Consider the following 20,780-nt stretch of genomic DNA (forward strand, 5'->3'; position numbering starts at 1 on the left):
CCCCCGCTAATTAAAGTGATACAACATCTCACAGGCCAGTGCGCACATCTAATGGGCTGAGTGAGGCCCTCCTGCCTCACATACTCTCACTCTATAACACACACACACACACACACCCCTGCCTCCAAAGATCATGAACCCAGCATGGTAGCACCAATCAAAGCTGCTTATCCTGACTCCTACGTCTAAATGTGTGTGCGTGTGTGTGACCTTAAACAGGAAGTGCTGTCATGTCACCAGGCCCAGATCAGTGTGATAGAGACAGAGTGGACGACGGTAACCAGTAGCCAGACTGGTGTCCACTGGGACCGAGCAGGAGGAGGACACCAACGTCTCCTCAATGAGACGTTCAGGACCTGACAATGATAGAAGGAAGACTGTGAACCTGGATGTGAGTTTCATTTCATCTCATCCACAATTAAGAGGAGGCTGTAAACCTTCAGCTTCAGAGACAACAGTAATTCTAAGGTTCTTGAAACTGAAATATTTAATCACAAATAAATGTTTTTTTTTTTATCCATTCATTCGTTCATTTTCTATACCGCTTATCCTGCACTAGGGTCACGGGTGAGCTGGAGCCTATCTCAGCTGACTTCGGGCGAGAGGCGGGGTACACCCTGGACAGATCGCCAGTCTATCACAGGGCCGACATATATAGACAGACAACCATTCACGCTCTCATTCACACCTATGGGCAATTTAGAGTCACCAATTAACCTAACCTGCATGTCTTTGGTCTGTGGGAGGAAGCCGGAGTACCCGGAGAGAACCCATGCATGCACGGGGAGAACATGCAAACTCCACACTTTTTTTTTTAAATTTACACAAAAAGTACCACTTTTTCAGGTGTTTAATAATGGACCAATGCAGAAACCCCCAACAAAGGCCTCACTGCAATGAAGTGACATAATACTTTAACATACAGTAACAAACCAAGACCTGTCAGTCAGACAGACTTGTTGAAATGAGTCCTTAAACCTATAAAGTTAAACATCCGCCGTTTTTTTGTTTTTTTTTACATTAACAACAGACACATTGTTAAACATTTGCCGTTTCCAGCAACAGATTCAAAACTATGGGCCGGGTCAGAGATCAATATAATAGAACTAGTTGAAAATAGTGCTGTTAAAATGAATTTTAATTAATAAGTTGTTATTATTATGATTATTACTGTACAGTATTAGTTTTTCCCCTCATTGTGTTCATTTCACATGTTATGAGAGAGAAAAGAAGATTTAGACAAACAAAAAACATGAAGAAAAACAAGTGACAGACGTCTAAATAAAACCACAAAGAAAGAAATCAGAAGAAAAAAATGAAGAAAAATAACGGATATAAAGAGAAATTGTGTCCCTTATGTTTATATAATATAAGTAAATATAAGAAAAGAAGGATAGACTCAACAAAGACAAAAGAAAAAGGAATCACAGTGACTAAAGTGTGGATGGATGGATGGTTAGGATCAAATACTGAAGGAAAGGAGGGAAGGAAAGAGAAGTGGGAGTAATAAGAAAGAAAGAAAGAAAGAAAGAAAGAGTAAGCAGAGCATGGAAGCAGACAACAGTAAGGATAGACGTTATAAAAGTGAAGCAGCGGCCAAGAAAGACAGAAAAACAAACACGGAGATGAAGAAGAAAAAGAAAAGAAGAGAATGAAAGATAAACAGAGAAACAATGAAGGACTTGAGAGACGGAGACGGAGAGAAAACAAAGAGGAGGAGAAGCAAACACTCATCAAGCAGCCTGTGTTTGGTCATTTGGAAACTCTTCTACTTCTTCTTGGATGATGTTCCCTTGAACCCAGTGTGTGTGTGTGTGTGTGTGTGTGTGTACTTGTGCACACACACACACACACACACGTTGGGCGCCACGCCTCGCGTCTCGCCTGCCAACATCAAAAATGAAGTGGTCAGCGGACAGCTTGGCTTGTCACAGGAAGCAGTAGGCAGCCATGCCACATGTAGCTCAGAGGACAGGCCAAGGAGGGGCGGTGGCGGCGGCGAGGGTGAAGTGGCGGCGGGGGGAGGAGAGGAGGGTTAGGCGGGGTGAAGGAAGCGTCTTTGTACCCCCACCCTCTCTTTCTTCTAACCTGATCTCATCACGCCACATCTGTTCAGCTGTGAACCCGTGAGGTGCAGGTGCTCGCCGGGGTCGCTGTCGTCATCCATATTTGATGAGTGTTACAGGTTTTCTGTGTTCGACTTGAATCTTACATTGGTTTTAACTATGAGGCCCCTCCCCCTCTATCCCCCCTCTGTCTCCCCTCTATCCCCCCTCCTCCACATTAATAATGAACTTGTACTTTTGACTCTATTAACTTGGTGAGACTTTACAAAGGCGGCGCTCCAGTGTATAAACCAGTCTGTAAACAACAGGGCCGACTGTCGAAGCTGCTGTTCCTCTAACGGCCTCTAGGTGTCTCTGCTCCAGGTCCTTAAACTGAAGAATCTAAATTATATTTTATTGAGTATTTAGTAGTAGCCTAATATGTGACATTAAAGGTATAATGTGTAAGAATTACCGACAGACGCTGCATCTAACAGGATAAACAAGCGTCTATGTAAACAAGTGGTCCGCCAGCACGAGGCTAAACAATTTTTTTTGTTGTTGTTTTACTGTCTTTCTCTCGTCAAATAAAATGACATCCGGTTGGTTTGCCGACGGCCGTCTGCCTGACTGCACCTGAATGCATCATCAGTGCCTCCGTCCTTCCTCACACTACACAGTGGTGACAGTTTTAACAGGCGCTACCTGGAAAACTTTCTCCCCGAGCCGACAGCTCAGCTGAGTTTCCGTGGTTACCTACGGTCACGCTGCCACTGAACGTAAAAAAAATGGCGATGCAACATGGCAGCCTTGGTTCGGTGCGCCCCCCCTTGTATATTTGTAACGACTTGTAACAACTCATTCTAAGGTACGAGAAAGCTTTCATTTGTATGCGGGTGTGATTCGACTTCAGTGAAATACGTTTATGAAAGCAATATTTGATTTTTGCTGATAAAAAGCCAAATAAGTTACATACTGGGGTTTTAAACCAACACTAAGTAACTTTTCAACCTTCATATAATATTTTCATAACTTTTGTGATGGTACATCGGCTTACAACAGGTTGAATGACACACTCTGAGTAGTGTCTGAAAGTGTTGAGTCCACTATATTAAATTCCCTATATAGTGAGTAGGGAGGAGTGAATGAGTGAGTGATTTCGGACACTAAGCTATGCTAAGCTAAGCTACTCGCCTCCTGGCTCCACCTGCACAGTGAACGAGTTCTGGCGTGGATCCTCCTCCCTCCTAAATGTTTAATTATTCCCTTTAAATTTCTGTGAACACTGATGTTTCAGACGTGCAGCAGCCAACCAGTAAAAACACAGCGCTCCGTCTGCGCTCTGCTGCTCTGGAGCTGCGTTATTATCTCCTCCGACTGTTGTAACAGCAGCAGCAGCAGCATTCAGACTCACTGGGCTCCTAGCTGTAATTGGGGAGACAAAGGAAGAAGAGCCGGCGAGGTTTTAACAATCCCACGTCAGCAAGGCTCCATCAGCCGTGAAACAAAAGGGACCCGGTGATTTATCCAGCAGAAGGAGGGTGGAGGAGAGGTGTGTGTGTGTGGGGTTGTGGAGGGTGGAGGGGTGGGTGAGGTGGGGGGAGGCAGCGAGGAATTATCCGGAAAGGTCATCCTCAATTTCTGTCCAGAAATGATCTTTTCCCACTATGTAATAAACATTTATCTGATCCCTTTATTGGCTTTATTAGATCTGACAGTTTAGTTAAGCCATTTCCAGCCGCCGCCGCCGCAGGTCGTGACAGTTAACGTTGCGCAAAAAGTTCCATCGCCGAGGTCGGTATTCAGGGGACTGAGGGGTGGGGGTTGGGGTACAAGGACAGTATAGGTCCGGGCCTGGCATTATTACCACTGTGAAACGAAGGCTGTGCACTGCAGAGCTGCTCGGACACATTTAGACGACCATAAATATCCCGGCAGCACATGGCAGAGCAGAACATCCAGACACCGGAGCAGCTAGGGCCGGAGTCGCACCGTTCAAATGTCTGAGGCTGCACGCACATTAAAGGTACCTGAGTCTGACTAAATGTAATGTAAACACCAGGTGTGGATCATGTTTGTCTAATATGGCAACATCAACAGGAGCTTTACTGTGTGTTCACACCAAAAGCTTCCAAAGCGTCAAAATGCTGGAAGTCTATTCATTTTCAAAGAGAACCCGGCGACACTGAGCGACCAAAGCATCAACAGGCATCGCCGCGCTTCCAAAGCGTCCAAAGCTTCACCAGCTGAGAAGTTGAGCCTTGGTTAACTTTAGGGTAATTAGCTATGACGCGGTTCGGCGGCAACCTGTCAGAATAGAGAGGTCCTTCAGCTCCCTTTTTTTTCACCTTTGGCTCCCCAGTGACCAGCGTGATCGAACTTTGACGTCAGTCACATGAAGAGTGACCAAAGCGGCTGAAAATATTTGCCGTTTTGGAAGCTGTCTTGTCTGAAGCCCACCCTCGAGCATTTTTGACGTTTTGGAAGCTTTTGGTGTAAACGCACAGTTGTATTTAAAAGAAAGAAAATTGAATTTGATCCCACTATGGGTCTTAACATTAATGTAATCACTCATCTATCAGACGATGTAGCCTAAACTTTGTGCATTCTATTTTCGAGTAAAGTAGGGTAGTTTTTTTTCGCATTGGATAATGCAGGCGCACGAATTATGCGCCACATTGTTCACGATTCTTCAGCCAGTGATATCAGGATCCGTCATCCGTCAATCAAACGTCTGAGAAAAACGAGGAGACTCGTCCACCACCGACACAAACTCTCCTCCTCCAGATCCCTGCGCTCCATCACTTAGCCTCGCTAGCTGTAACGTAGCTAGCCTACTAGCTAACAGTTAGCTACGTTAGCTAAACACACTCGCACACACACATACACACACCAAGCTCGGTCTCGCCCCAAACATTGAATATCGCCTGCTCGATAACGCCCAATCAAATTTGTTTTCCTTACTTGGGTAAACTCATGGAAACTCGTGGAAAGAGGCGCGAGAAACAGGACAAACGGCCATTTCTGAACACCTTTAAAGCTGCTGCAGCTGCAACAACAAACCAAGGTTTTAAACATGCAGAATGAACTCATAAAATAAAAATGTTAAAGAAAGAGAAACTAAAACTGTTAAAACATGTTGAATCTGCATTTAGATCTGGCTCGAAACACTTAAAGTGACAAACATACCTCATATCATAGCCAGATACTGATACAGTCATTCAGCCTACAATAAGAACCGTGGTTGCTATGGAGGTTACCATAGTAACTTTCTGGTTCTGCACCAAAGACACGACAACAATCTGTAGCTTATTAATGTTTGTCATGTGATTTAAAGGCATGTTCAACCACTAGCCTACTTCCTGTTTTTATTCAGACTGAAATATAATTGAAACATAGAATATGAGTTTATCATATTTGTTATGGAAAATGTGGACATTTTAATCATCGTTTATTGTGTGTTTTGTCAATTTTCTGTAAGTAGCCTACATTTATATAGGAGACAAAGCTCATCTTTATCTTAGTGTCTTTATTTGAGTATTTTTCTTTATTTGTACCTTTCAACATTATGTTAGGCCTACTGCGGTATAGTTTTTAATATTCATTTTTACATTTTATTTGTTTTCAGTGTGAGTCGCAGCGACAACAACATTTTAATCCTCCGTACTGTATTGTTCTGTACAAGTTGCAGGGTTGTCGATAAAGTTGACTTTGACTGGACTTTACACGACTTTACAAGAAGACGGCAAACTGGTAAACACAGGTCGACATCTTCCATCACTATGCTATCATTTTGTATTTTTTTAAACACAATATTTTTTTAGATACTCCAGAAACATCCTTCTTGTGCTGGATGTGACGAACACATCACAGGTTACAGCTATAGGCTAGTTGCAGAGCGGCGGCGGTGGCGGTGGTGGGGCCCCGGTGATGAAAGTGAAGCTGCCATCCAGTGATTAGCCAGTTACAAATCCTGCGGGCGCGGCGGCTGATAAACGCCGCTGTAAGGAGCTCTGCTGTCCCTCTCTCCGTAATGACAGCCACTCCTGCTGCTGCTGACGCCTGCATCAGTATGCAGCGATAATGGCGGCGCTCACAGAAGCAGTTGGGGTTGTAAACAACGTCTGTCATTCAGTTTAATAGACTTGGGTGGGGAGGGGGGGTTGAAGGGGGGGTGAAGGGGGGCATTGTAATGGCTTTTGTACAGCTTTCAAATCCGCTGCACCAAAATGTGTAGAGTGTAAAGTGCCCGAAGATCATTTTACCTTGAAAATAGATTAAATAAACATTTCATCTCTTTCATAGCTCTATCTTCAAGGACACTCCCCTCCCTCCTCACCTCTCCCTCACCCCCCTCCCCCACTCCCTCCTCCCTCCCCCCTCCACTGAATATATTCTGTCTCTATTTCAATCATTTGTGCAGGCAAATGACAAAAGCTCTTTGAAATGAATTCATATTTGTCTAGTTGAATGTTGTTGTATTTACTCAGCTGTCGTCGAGTGAAATACGCTCCGTCGCCATCGCCGTCGCCACATTACTTCTTACTTCCTGTTTGACTGATAAGAGGACGAATAAGACCACAAACAATGACCACATGTGTGTCTGTGTATGTGTGTATTTTGTGTTCCCTAATATTTGAGGAAAAAGCTTCTTATTAGTGAGATTTATGAGGCCTCCACATCACCGCCGCCACTGGTGGAGCTATAGCAGCCACCTCAGAATCACTCACCGGCATCCCAAGGTTAATTAGGTTGATCATGTCTTTAAATAGCAGGATCATCATTGCTCTTCTCTTTCGCCGCCATCATCATCACCACCACCACTGCCACTGCCACCTTACCCCCCCCACCCCCCTTGGTTCCCTCTGCTGGAGCGCAGCTAGACTTGCTCATCGGCTCGGCTCCCGTTCAGAAGCTGTCATCTTCCCCTCTCTCCCCTCCCCTCTTTCTCTTTTTCTTTTTACCAAATCCTGGCTCCCGATGTGGGCCAGCCAGGCAGCCAGGCAGGCAGGCAGGCAGGCGGGCTAAGTTAGCGCGAAAGTGAAGTTGTCACTCAGAGACAGAGGAGGTGCGGTGCAGTGTGGGCCGGAGGAGCTAACGGTTTGCCTGCGCCTCGCCTCCAATCCAGACCATCTGTGGCCCCAGCTGGAGTGCCAGCGATGGTCTGGCACTTGTACCGCGCCATATTTACAGATCTAAACACAAATGGCTACTGCCTGATTGTTTCACGATTCATTAGTCAGACAAGCTCGGCTCTCGCGCCAGCCCAGCTGTTACAGAGTAAACCTTTGTCACTTAATAGGGCTGCTTATTGCCTCCCCATCAAACGTATTGATCTGTGGCCTCCTCCTTTTTAAGAAGGTGAGGTGACTGGAAGCACCGGGTGGGGTGGGGTGGGGTGGTGGGTGGGGGGAGACGGTGACATGGCAGAGGTTGATGATGGCGTTTATTAAAACACGACCCACCAGGAGGAGAGAGAGAGAAAAAAAAACAACAATTGATTTTAAGCAGCTTTTCTTTTTCTTTTTTTTTTTCATTACATCATATTGAGTTGTTGTGCATTTGAGACAGTGGTGCATTCAGGGACCCTCTGAAGCCATTTATCGGCCTGTGTTTGTCTCAGGAGATCCAAACACACTGATACCCCAGAAGGGTTGGGGGTTTTTTTTCACTTTTTGCTTTTGTCCATTATTTTCTTCATCTAAAAAAACTTTTCTTATTTTTATTTTGCATGATCATAAACACACTTATTTGACTGGTGACCCACTGGGCGAGCAATATTTTCTAGATTTGAAACTTATTGTAGAAAAAATTGAATAATGTTAGAACTTTAAAAAAGAGTATTTAACATGGGTTGGCTCTTTTTTTCATTTTATTGTGGAAATATGTACATATTATAACTTTAAACAGGGAGTTCCTCGTGACTGAACATCAGCAACACAACACAAACTCCCACATCAGCAAGTGTTAGTAAATAAACAGTAAACTAATATCACAATAAAGACACTTTACAGTATATTCATATTTCATATGACTCCATATAGGTTCCATAAAAGACTATACAGGGTGAATAAAGAGCTCAAAACAAACTGGGATTTGTTTTCTCTTAATAGATACAGTATTAATAATCCCAAAATAGGATTTAAAAAAAATGATTCTGCATAATGAGAAGTTTTACTTGTTGCTTCACAAATAAAATTAAGATTCAGTACAACATTAACACACGAGAGCAAGTACTTACAAATTAAAAGTGTTCTATAATAATCTATATAGGACTTTATATAGTGTGTTATTGTTATCGTAAATACTTCTTGAATATATTATGAAGCCTAGACACACACACACGCATAGGAAGACAAAATGTAAATGTGACAATAAGTTGAAAAAAAACCACTAAGATCAGAATAAGAGTTTATTAAAACATCTGTACCACAGCTGCACAGTCGACTAATTAATGACACCGTTTGCCACTTTTTTTTTTCTGTCTCGTCCAGCCGCTGAGGATTCAACCGGGTCTGAGGAGAATTAATAGAGCATCAATCAACAGCCGCTAATTAGCTAATAATAACGTGTTAATTAAATCAGGTATTTAAACTTCTGAGACGTGTAGAGCTCACTGCAGCGCCGTGTGTTGAGTCGATACAAATGTCACGGCGTTGGTTAAATCCTGCTTCCTCATCCTCATCCTCATCATCATCATCATCCTCATCATCGCTCCACTGGGACGTCCCCTCTTAGCACTATTGTTTCCCCTCGCCCCGCCCCCCCCCACTCCTCCGTCACCTGACCGCCTCCACCTCGACCTTTAACTGGTCTCATTTCTTCTCCCTTGTGATCAGCTGTGACAAATTAACACACACACACATACACACACACACGGATCAATGTGGGCGTTTAGGCGGCCATACGCTGCACGCTCAGCCGGTCTTCATAGATTCTGCTGAGCAGGATGGAGAATGGCAGAAAGCCAATAGCTGAGCTTGTCTTTGAGGCCCCGGATCAGTGAGTTACTCTGATCGTCCCCCGAGGCTCCTAATGTGAAATCAATACACCCTCCACCGCCGACCAGTGTGTGTGTGTGTTAACGCTTGACCTGAGGATTGACTTTTGTTCTCTTTGTCTTCTAAGGCAGTGGTTCTCAAAGTGGGGTCCGGGGATCCCCAGGGGTCCTTGAGAGGGTTCAAGAGGGTCCCCAACTTTTTCTTGAAATTTTACCACTTTTTTTTCTCAAATTTTTAAACTTAATTTATTTTTTTATTTTTTGGAGAATTTTTTAAAGACATTTTACCACTTTTTTCTAGAATTTTTTTACTTAATTTATTTTTTTTTATTTTTTGGAGAATTATTTAAAGACATTTTGCCACTTTTTCAAGAATTTTTTAACTTTTTTTGAGAAAAAAAGAATTGTTTTTTTTTTTGAAATTTTTACAGTTTTTTCTAGAAAAATTGTAACTTTTTTTCTCATTTGAAATCTTACCACTTTTTTCTAGATTTTATTTTAATAACTTTTTTTGAGAATTTTTACCACTTTTTTCTAGAAATGTTTAACGTTTTTTTTCCAAAAATTCACACCATTGGCCCTAATTTGAATGTACATTACTTTAAAAAGACGTCCTTCAGTCTCAGAACCAATTTTTGTGTATTTCTGGTGTTTACTTCAAAACATAGGCTGGTCCAATGGGGGTCCGTGGTCTAATTTGTGTCGTTTTAGGGGTCCTTGATGTGAAAAAGTTTGAGAACCACAGTTCTAAGGAACGGCTCTGTAAGTTTGAGGACAGCTCTTAATCGTGACACACACACATACTCTTTATATCAGTCACTTCAGGACCTCAGCTGAGTTTCACATCAGTAAGTAGCAAAAAAAAAAAGGGTTTACACTGCAAAAACTCAAAATCTTTCCAAGAATATCTGTCTTATTTCTTGTCAAAATGTCTCATTTCTAGTCAAGACTAATCTCTCTCCACTTAAAATAAGACTCATCACCTAAAAATTAACTTGTTTTTAGATCATTTTCACTTGTTTCAAACTAATTTTCACTTGAAATAAGTAGAAAAATCTGCCAGTGAAAGCAAGATTTTTGAGCTTGTAATAAGAAAGAATAACTTGCTCCACTATTTTTCTACTTATTTCAAGCAAAAATATGCTCGAAATAAGTAAAATGTGTCTTAAAAACAAGCTACTTTTTATATGATGAGTCTTATTTTAGGTAAAATTAGATTAGTTTTGACTAGAAATTACATTATTGACTGTAAATAGGACAGTTTGAGTTTTTGCAGTGTAAAAAGTCAATATAAGTCTGTTTCTCTTCACTATAGATAAACTTATCATTGACATCAACGCAAAATAAGAGACAAAGCAGCCCCATATGATGTTATGAATGATAAGGTCTCATGGCTCGGCTCAAAACACAAAGTATAGGCTATGTGTCACTGTGCTGCTGAGGCTTTTAAGATTCGAACTGTAGGCGCAAAAACAAACATGTCCACATAGTTTTGACCACTTTGTATATGAGTTTCTAAGTGAATTTTATGACTTCTGTAGATCACAGTTAATTAATACCTTGACAGACTTCACTGTTATTTTTTAGCATCCCCTTTAAGCTGATGCTATACTCTTCCTTGGTCCTCCCACTATGCAATTAAAACCAAGACTTACATTCAGAGCCGGCCCTCCCTATAAGCGAACTAAGCAGCTGCTTAGGGCCCCGCAACCACTAGGGGGCCCCCAAACTTTGCTCAATCATTTGTCTAACCGTCTCTGACAACGGCAACGTGTAACCCTTGACCCAACTGGCAACAATGACCGTGACACGCATACGTAAACGTAACGCAGACTGTGGCCGTTGTCCGGTAACGAGCGCACCACCCCTTCCCCTTCTCTCCCCCCTGGCCCCCTCCCACCCTCACTCACTGAGATCGCGATTTGCGAGGAGGTGATTAGCTTTTGGACAGCGACGATGTCCAAAAGGATATATCCGTCAGGTGCAGAAAATAGGAAAAAGAAGAAGGCCGAGGATGAAAAAAAAACAAGGACAAGGTAAGGCTAATTAATGTTATGTTTACCAGATGAACGTTTAGCCGAAAAACATGTCGGTGCTTGTGTTAGCTCACTTAGCTGGCTAGCTGCTACATGTAGCCTGCTGTAGTTCACATGTCCTGGCTGATTTTAAGGTCTGCTTACAGTGAAAAGATAACAGCTGTTTTCCTGTGAGGGGATAAAGGATCAATCACCCATTTATTAATGGCTGATTAGACATGTCATGTTGCCACAATATGTTTATCTCTGTTGGAAAATTAAATTGTGTGTACACAAGTGGCTAAAAAATTCTACTAATCTTCTCCACAGCTCCAATGGTTACTGCTGATGATGCTGCTGACCAACCAACATCCTCTATCTTCTTCTCAACTGAAGTTTTGTTTTAAGGGTTCTAGAATTTAGCTGTACAGATAATTTAAAGAAAATAAATCTGTTCAAACTGTAATCTTTTGTAGAATCTTTTATCTTTCTGCTACATCAAAAGTAGTGATTTAATACTGCAGGTTTGGAGCCAGCTATTGCCATTCACAATATTAACATTAACATTCAGACAAAAACAAAGTAGAAGAAAAAATGACAAGTGCAATTAGACAGCTTGAAGTGTTTCAGTGACTCTAATTAGTAATAAAATATCTGCTCGCCATCATGTTGATAGAGGTACAATAAAATATGCAAGGGTTGCATACGGTAGCTGGTTTTATGAATATTTGATCGTACATATATACACTGTGAGGCAGGGCCCCCAATTTTATCCTGCTTAGGGCCCCCAGATGTACAGGGCCGGCCCTGCTTACATTAAAGCATCGTTTTGGCTAACTTCTTGTCAGCCGATGGAGTTAGCAGTCCCCGCCCTCGTCCCTACGTCACCACATTCACGCGCATCCCTTGGCTGCACACACAGAGAGGACCGCCCCTTTATGCCGTTCTCTCTCCACATTGGATAAAGGTTGTAGGATACAAGGAAAGTTTTCTCCTCGGCTTACAGCAGAGCAGAGTGACTGACAGACCCGTGTTTCAGACCAAACACTCTATATAAGTGATTGCTGTCAGAAGATATAACTATTTAAGACTTATATTAACACAAATATTCTGCTTACTTCTGCTTTAATATCGATACATAATAATGCACCTGTACTATTTCATGCACATCCCATACATCTCGAAGTGCTACAGATCTCTGTGACCCATGCACATCATGAACCCAGACCCACCTGTGTGTACAGTTATCACCTGAACTTGAACCTGCAAATAAACTGATCTATGATGTGTAAGAGCAAATATATGGAGCTGCTTGTTTATACAACAAATATGAATGAAATATGAATTTTCCGTATGATGCAAAATAACTGTGTAAGTATAAATAATATACGTAGGACTTCAAGTTATTTAAAAGTGCTGCATTTGCATTAATTGACTTAATTACATTCATGGCTTGTAGTTCTATGTGTTTATATTGTATGTTTTACATGTGTGTGTGTGTGTGTGTGTGTGTGTCAATGCTAATGTGGGTTTGCATATGTGCAGGTGTTAGGGGCGTGCGTGGCTCGATGTGTGTGTGTGTGTGAGTTTGTGTGTGTTTCTGTGCACAGACAGCCCGGTCTTTGTGCAGCTGCCGACCCTCAGAGAGGCGTGCTGGGGGCAGCGTGAGCCTCCAGTGCATCTATCATCGCGCTGACAGGGCCGCCGTCCCCACACACTGTTCAAAGTGAGATATTCAGTATGGCTGCTTAGCAAATAATTGATGGGGTGCTTCCCGCTTTTTTTAAGGAGCGGAGCGGTTTCGACGGCAGCCAGGCCAGCGACGAGCACTTTTTTTAATGTGACGCGTGAATCACTCTTTCATGACCCATAAAGCCATCTGGAATAACAAAGCACCCGGCGCCCGTTTGGGTCTTTATTCAGAGTTTCAGAGAGTTACCGGTGGTGGAGTTGGGGTTATTTTTTTTTTTTTTTGTCTTTGACATCCCAGCACTGAGTCGCTGCCTGTTCCTCTGCTCTCTGCTTTGTCTGTCAGTTATCCCTCTGCACATGTCTGACTGAAGAAATCCTCTTTATTTGTCTCTTGCTGCAAAAATCTGCAAATTTTATAGATGCAAAATGTCAGAGTCAGGTTTGTTTCCTCCTGCAGTCAAATGTTTTTGTGCATTTTTGAGCTGTAATCACAACAACAAGGTTTTATCTTGTGACTGCGTTTCCGAGCTTCTTCACCAGGAAGATAAATAAAAACAGTAAAAACCCAACACAAGCCTTTCTGGAGGCTGCCAACGTCCTTCAGGACAATCCAGACCACTTCCAAGAAGGACAGATGGGAGTTTCTAACCTGATTTCATGAGTCCCAAAAATGAAATTAAAAAACCTTAAGGGCGGCACGGTCGACAAGACAAGAGCAGCAGCAGCTTTCCCTCCCTTTGCCTGTAGGTGGCAGCGTCAGCGGGTCGACACACACACACACACACACACACACACACACACATTGGCTTCGACAGCTTCTGCCAATAACTGAAATTTCCTGTATGAGAAGATGAAGAAATGATGCAAAAACATTAAATTCAAGCTGTTGTTTCATGAGCTGCTTTGTATCTGAAAAGGATTTGAGAATAATGTGGTTAGAGTTTATTTTTATAAGTTGTGAAAGGATCTTTTTTTCACCCAAATCATGTTGTTTTCCTGAATCTAACCAAGAAGTTTGGTTTTAAAACACAACAGAGCTCAACCCACTCCTCTGTCATAACCTCCTCCTCTTTATTGGGAGGGTTTGGTTCTTTTCACCTGACGTCTTAAACACTTTATTAAACAGCAAGAAAACACAGAACGCTTACGCACAGAGAAAAATAGAAGTATGGAAATGTACTCAAAAGGGTACAAACCCTTGTCGCTCCAGGCGTACCTTTTTTAGAGACAATTTTGTAACCATTGGTGCCGGTACATTTTTGTACCTTTTCAAAATGTACTAGTTTAAGTACAAGTGCACAATTGTACAATACTTGTACATTATATACATGTACTACTTGTACTTATGCGACCTGCCCTGAGCGAGGATCGATCCCACGACATCCCGCATCGGAGGCGACGATGCTAACCGCTTCGCCAAGACCTTCTCCTTACTGGTACCTCATGACAGTGGCACACCCGAGGACCTGCGTTACATATATTTAAAAAATAATTACTAGTTGAATGTTTAATTATTATCCCTATGTTAAATCATATTAATAGTCGCCTCATAGGTTACCAGACTCCTACTTAAGCTACTAATTTTTTCTAACACACTGTCTCTGATAATGTACCTTTAGGGGGTAAATACCTGTACCGTAGGAGTCATATATGTACCTTTTGCCATTCTGGAACATTTATGTGCCTTTTCTACCCCCAAAAGGTACACATAGGTACTCTAGAGTACAACAATTGGCCCTATAGGCTACAGTAGGACAGAACTGTACCTTTAAGTACAGAAATGTCCCCCTTCTGTACCCATATTTTTCTCTGTGCGGAGTCATTTTACCCCTCGGCTAATGCTCAATGCTTCAACAATGTTCGTCTGCTGTCAGTTTACAATGTATTTCAGTAGGTATTCACTTTTTTGGGGGGGAATCTTTTTTTCATATTGTGCTCAGGTAGTTATGTTCGATTCAGAGAACTTGAACTTGTACAGTGTTTATAATTGGATACAGGTGTGGCTGACATCTGGACGTCTCTACTAGCCTACTTGTTTGTTCATAAAACTCAAATGGTTAAACAAATCAAACTGGCCTCAGCATTGGTAGTGTAGCGGATGTGCACTCACTCCACCCATAAAAGACGTGCTAACCAACCCGCCAAGTGGTTGTCAACCTCTTGGCCAAGAGGTTAGCATCGTCACCTCCGGTGCGGGAGGTCGTGGGATCGAACCCCACCTAGGGCAGGCCGTGAGAAACACAACGCAGAGGGCCAGATATGACATCGGCTACAGTGGTGCCGTGACCCGGATGCCCTGGGTGGAGTGAGTTCAGCGGGGGTGAGTGTAGCGGATGTGCACTCACTCCACCCATAAAAGACGTGCTAACCAACCCGCGAAGAGGTTAGCATCGTCGCCTCCGGTGCGGGAGGTCGTGGGATCGAACCCCACCTAGGGCAGGCCGTGAGAAACACAACGCAGAGGGCCAGATATGACATCGGCTACAGTAGCACCAGCAACAACAGGCCGTATCTACCAATGTCTCACTGCACGCTGTAAAACTTAAGCGATTGGTTCAGTGACATTGCAGAAGCTTATTGAAACGATGCCACAGCAAATGCACGCCGTAATCAAAACTACATGCAGTCCACAAAATATTAAAGTCTGTGACTTTTTTTTTTTTTTTTTTTGGATGGGCAGTGTAACAATATCCATATAACAGAAAATGTCCGACTTTGAAATCTTCACATCTTCATCTTGAAACTAGTTGGAGCTCGAAGAACCAACAAAGTTGTTGAGTCGCTCAGCTCCAAAGAGAGAGAGAGGAGGATGAATCCTGTTGGCCATACATCTGTATCAACAGAACATGGTGAACAGTGAAAGTGTGATGCCTTCGACGTCTGCGTGCCGTCTCTCTCTGTCTCTCTCTCCACTTCCTGTTATTGTCCAGCATGTTTGAATGGCGTCTGGAGCCCACTGCACCTTCCCAGCAGATGGACCGCAAATATGGCCTCTGATTTATCTGGCCACTGATTAACTGTGAGAAAACAACACTCCACCAAATGTGTAGCTATGTGTGCTGTGCTGTGCTGTGCTGTGCTGTGCTGTGCTGTGGTGTGGTGGGGAGGAGGACGCTAATATATTCATGAAAATGTATTCATAAAAAATGATAATTGTGATCGAAACCCCCTCCGTGGCTCCGAGGATGAGTCAATAAAAAAAGCAGGCGAAATTGACAGGCGCCTGTTATATGGACAGCACTTGCAATAACAGATGGGGGGGCAGAGGGATGGACGGTGCACGGGCGCCTGATTGATCACACCAAAGTGGGTGAGTGTTAAAATGTTACGCAACAACGTTTTATTTCCTTCCTTCCTTCTCCTGCAGCCGATCGGCTCGTTCTGTGGTGAGAAAACTGTTTTCTTAAATCTATTTCCAGGTCTTAACGCTCGTTAGCTTGCGCTGCTAACTCGTTTAGGGTTGTAAATGTGCACAAACTGACACAGGTTGGTACTTTTCTTTGTTTTGTATTTGTTTTGTTTTCTTTGTGTGTGTGTGTGTGTGTTTTTTTACTTGTCAGACTTCAGCTCCCTGGTTGTGTGAGCGTTTAGCGGCGAGTTGGACACGACTCAGACATAGATGAATGTCAGCCATTATCGCGGGCGGCCATTTGTGCTGGTATTTGACTCACTAATGATCGTCTTCCAGGCGGGGTTCATCAGCTTCACCACACACACACACAGACACACACACACACACAGAGTCAGATTCAAACTCGGGGCTAATTTGTCCCTCTAGTTTATCATTTCACCATAACAATCAGCAGAGAACACCCTCCCTGTTTGCCTTTTAAAGCGCTCGCTCAGTTTATGTGTTGCATGTGTTTTCTGAAGGGACTTTTGGTGACACAGGTGTGGTACCGGCATTGTTTATTCGTGTGAACCGAAGGAATAAAAACCAGCAGTGACCGTCTTATTAAGCAGAAGCAGAAACTTTTAGTGGGTCACAAAGCTGCTGTGGCGCTGAAGAAGAAATTGTGATTGTTGGAGATGGAGTTTATTAACCATCTGAGCCACAAAAACAAACTTTATCAACTGAGTTAACCGACCAGTAACTAACTGTCCAAAAAAAGGAACAAAAATATAAACATTTCAATCTTTGAAAAAGGAGAATCCCGCACACTGCTTCTTGCTTAGCACCACACAGTTTATTAGATAGGCCTAACTGACGTTTCAGTCACAAGACTTTCCTCCAAGGTCAGTTTATTAGATAACAGACTGAAACTTCAGTTATCTAATAAACTGTGGTAGGCTACTAAGCAAGAAGCAGTGTGCGGGGTTCTCCTTTTTCAAAGATTGAAGTGACACTCATACAAAAAAAGCTGAACTTGTGTTAGCTTAGCATCCCTGCTGCTGCAGCTAGCATACCCATACTGCCAATTGTAACTTTAGCTTCACAAAACCAAAGTAAACATAAACATAAAGAAGCACTAAACCATCAGAATAAACTCAAAATTCAACACTGACATATATCATCACCTCATTAAACTGATGTCAGTGAATCAATCAATCAAGTTTTATTCATATAGCACCTTTCAACTCAAAATTTACTTAAAACTAAAATGAACCAACATGGGCCGCCAATCCAAATGACCACAACAACCACTTGAATGGTCTCAGATGAATTAGCTCATTGTTCAGCAGAAACAGTGCCTAGGTTTAGGAAAAGCTTATGTTTATCTTTTTGTCCCTGTCATTCTCACTGCAGCCACTAGAGGTCGCACAGCGATAAAATGTAACAGTTCGGCGTCAATTTCTTATAAAGGAGGATGTGAAACAACATTTAACAGCATTTATACTTCAAATCAAACATTCACTTTATTTATTAGCCCCATAAATGATCAATCTTTGACCTTGTAAACAAATACTAGGGGTTCAAATGAAAACGCACTTCAGAGGTTTTATAGTCATGTTAGACAAAGATAAAACTTTTAAAATTTGCGGCTGCTTTGGAATAAATTTAAACACCTGAAAAACAAACCTGAGGGCAGCAGGTGCAGATGTTTCCGTGACCGACACCATCTGTCAATCAGCTGCTGTGTGTTTATTGGTCGATTATTGATGACACTGTGATGCTGCAAAAATGATAACATCACATTGAACACTAAATCACTATGTTGCACTATGTGTGACCATCAAACACATGTTTGGTGTGAGGAGGAGGAGGAGGAGGGGGAGGCGGGTGAGTGTGTGTGTAGAGAGAGAGAGAGAGAGAGAGAGTTGGCAGCGCTGCCTGAGCCCTTCAGTAAGGTCAGCTCGCTCGCCCCACTCCAAAATATCCCTGTGAGAGAGCGAAGGGAAGTACATTATACCTAATGATGCCTCGCCAAGAGTTGCTGAGTGCTGGGCATCAGGCGAGAGAACAGGGGGGAGATATATGGACAGGACCCAGGAGGTGAAAGAGAGAGAGGGAGGGGGGGAGTTGGTGGACCCGACTGTGAATACTGTATGAAAGTCAGCGGTCAGCGTCCGTATGAAAACACTCCAGAGTTTCACTGGAAATGGATTTAGAAACTTTTCTTTGTTTGAATGTTTCGATGGAGCCAATTAAACGTCACTGATTCGATCCCAGTCGCACATCGTTCCCCATTGTCCTTTCTTAGTAATTATTATGAATAAATATATCTAATTATGATTGGACAATAAGTTTGACATGCTGACTTTGGTGTTTCTCTCTCTCTTTCAGACTTACACTCGAGGGATCTGAGTGACGGTGTTTGACATAACGACCGAGGAGTCATGCAGGATCACAGGTGGGTCTGATGGACGAGACCTCAGTTTTATCCTGAAATTTTAATATTGTCCCACTGGAAAAAAACAAACAAACAAACAAACTCATAAACCATATTTTAGATCAAAAGACATTTATACATTGAAACATTTTCTGATCTGATACAACAGAAACTAAAACCACTAATGGTATAAATAGGTTTAAAGGCTGCGTGTTATATTTTATTTAAATTTCAAATTATGATTATTATTATAAAGCAGCTCTAGGTTCTATACTTTATTAGTACTGTGAAAGTGTCAAAGCCTCAGTTCACAGAGAAAAGTACATAGCCCCAAACTGAGCCTTAAAACCAGCCATCAGGACTTCCTGTCACTTTGTGATGTCACAACTGAGCAGTCACCCAAAGCTTCGCCCCCTCACCACCTGGACCCACCATCCATCCAACAAGTTGCAGGATTTGGTTTCTTTGAGTGTTTTATTGTGAAATATGCTCTATTTTTTTATTGGGTCACCCAGAAAACAATCAGCCAATCAGAAGAGAGCCTCAGAGCCTCCTCTCTTCTGATTGGCTGACACCGAGCTGTTGTTACTAGAGCTCCAGAGAGAAAGAGGAAGAATCTCTGCTCTCAAACAAAAGCACAAAATACAGTGGCCCGGAGGAGTCAACACAATAAAAAAGTGCATTTCTTTTTCTTTCTTTTTTTTTGTTGCTAAAAACAAAAACATTAAAATACAAAAAAATGTTAAACTCCTTTCTCCCTTTACGACTAAAACACTTTAAAGGCCACTAGAGGGCGCTTTTGAGGCTTAAATAAAATAATTATTAATATTTTTTTGGGGGGGGCAGTACAGTCACGCGAACTAATTTATCCAGAGCTGACTGAGAGCAGCTCCTGCGGCACTCCAACACAATGGAGACACATGAACAAATATGAATATTTAATATTTAAGTGTTGATATTAATTATTCATATTAACCGGCACTTTGCAAAATGGATTAAATTAATTATGTTGATAGAATTAGACTAGATTTGGAGGTTAATATAATAATGTTTGTATTATATTTGCTGTAATGGATTCAGAGCCATCTCCTATTAATTGGATTGATGACAGTTCAAAACCACCAGGGTCATTTGTGCATCATCAAGGCTTTACATTAGTCAAGTTGGATGAAGTGTGTGCATGACTTATATAAGAGGAGATGCCAGAGAGAGTCTCCTTCTTTTTCTTCTTCTTCTACTTCTGTGGCCTGAAACATGACACGGTGAATGAAAGGATAGCACGTAATAAAAATTCTCCTTCATTTGTCCTTTGTTCGTACCGTAGATTAGGTGGAAACCATCCTTCAACGTTACACAATAAAACCAAATTGGTTTTATAGCCTCGGCGCTCTCCTGTATCTCAACAAAACGGATGAGTTTGGATGACTCCGAAGACGAATGGAGCCCCCAAAACCAACAAACGTGAGCTAAGTCTCAACACACAAGTCAAATATGTGACTAAATAGAAGTGATCGCTTGTTGGTTTTGGCTCCGTCCTTCAAAATACTTCAACATGGGGGGAGGATTAACTGACACGTTTTAAAGTCTGGTTTCAGTTTAATTAACTTTTACCAACATGCTTGTTGTGTAATCTTGTTTTTAGCCTCATTCAAAGTGAGAATAAAACCAGTAAGTTACGATATTAGCTCAATGTCCAGGTGTTGGCTTTTTGCAGCCCCTAGTGGGCGGTGAAGGTACTGCAGGTGAACATGAAACCTTTTCAGTGTTCAGTTTTTTTTAAACTTTTCAGTTTTAAATTACCCACAAATATGTTCAACAACATTTATATTAAAAAGTAATGAGGACTGATGACTGGCTTCGGGTTAAATATTGTGTCATTCTTCATTAATTTGGCCTTCAACTGTCTAGTTTGTTTGTTTCACACATGGGAACCTCTTAAAAAATAAGGTATTTTTTGCCCAACGTAAAGTTCAAGTGTTTTTTTTTTTCTTTGTTCATATTGAGTCAGGAAGTAAAGTGCATTTGTATTATTTATTATCATGTGTTTTTATTTATTATTTAGTCAATGTGAAACCTCCATAGATAGATAGATAGATAGATAGATAGATAGATAGATAGATAGATAGATAGATAGATAGATAGATAGATAGATAGATAGTCATTTATCAGCTATTGTTAGAGCTCCTGTCAAGGTCAATGACTAATTGACATTTGACCTCTAAAGACAGTTTGACAAAACAAGAGCGACACAACAAAG

At 42.0% G+C, this 20,780-nt stretch overlaps 1 long non-coding RNA gene across 1 annotated transcript in view; it reads left to right on the top strand.

Moving 5' to 3' along the window:
* Nucleotides 1–20,360, top strand: part of LOC146980968 (uncharacterized) — a 330,839-nt gene extending 310,479 nt beyond the window's left edge. The window contains exons 4-5 of the long non-coding RNA XR_015036562.1: nt 18,478–18,544; nt 19,848–20,360. This is a non-coding gene — a long non-coding RNA (uncharacterized LOC146980968). The remainder of the gene's footprint in view (nt 1–18,477; nt 18,545–19,847) is intronic.
* Nucleotides 20,361–20,780: the final 420 nt, after the last annotated feature.

The sequence above is a fragment of the Trachurus japonicus genome, chromosome 9 (genome assembly GCF_045865225.1).
Source record: "Trachurus japonicus isolate A0001 chromosome 9, Traja_1.0".
NCBI lineage: Eukaryota > Metazoa > Chordata > Actinopteri > Carangiformes > Carangidae > Trachurus > Trachurus japonicus.